Source organism: Solanum tuberosum, unplaced genomic scaffold, assembly GCF_000226075.1.
Source record: "Solanum tuberosum cultivar DM 1-3 516 R44 unplaced genomic scaffold, SolTub_3.0 scf00502, whole genome shotgun sequence".
NCBI classification, from domain to species: domain Eukaryota; kingdom Viridiplantae; phylum Streptophyta; class Magnoliopsida; order Solanales; family Solanaceae; genus Solanum; species Solanum tuberosum.
Window position 1 is genome coordinate 268,744 of NW_006239423.1, and position 594 is coordinate 269,337.

Genomic DNA, 594 nt, shown 5'->3' on the forward strand with positions numbered 1-594 from the left:
TACACCCTCAAATGATCTTCTATATAATGTGTCCTTGTAATAAAGGAAGCGAGGTGCACGACGACGAATGTCAGTCCTTGTCCTTGGATCTTCTGGAAGTATCCTATAACACATGTATTCAATAATGGGTTGTCTCCACTCTTCCTTCTCGGCTTCAGAAACGGCGACGAAATGATTAAGCTCATTTTCTATACATTCTTCCTCATTTGGCGGAAGTACTATCCATTTTTGACAAATAGTCACTTGCGTCTGATCAGGAAGGGTTAGCGTTGAAGCTAGAGCAGCCAATGCATCAACTTTCTTATTCTCCGTTCTACGCACATGTTGAAGGGTTACATCTCCAAGCCATCCTATCAACTTTTGAGCATAATCATGATAAGGACGCAATTCAGGCTTCTTCACCTCATAACTTCCAAAGAGTTGGTTGATCACCAACTGAGAGTCCCCAAAGACTTGTAAGTTTAATTGCTTCATGTCAACGGCCATCTCAAGTCCAAGTATCAACGCTTGGTATTCAGGGACATTATTGGAGCAACATTACTTCAAAGTGAATGAGAATGGTAGGATCTCTTCTTGTGAAGTGATGAACACTAC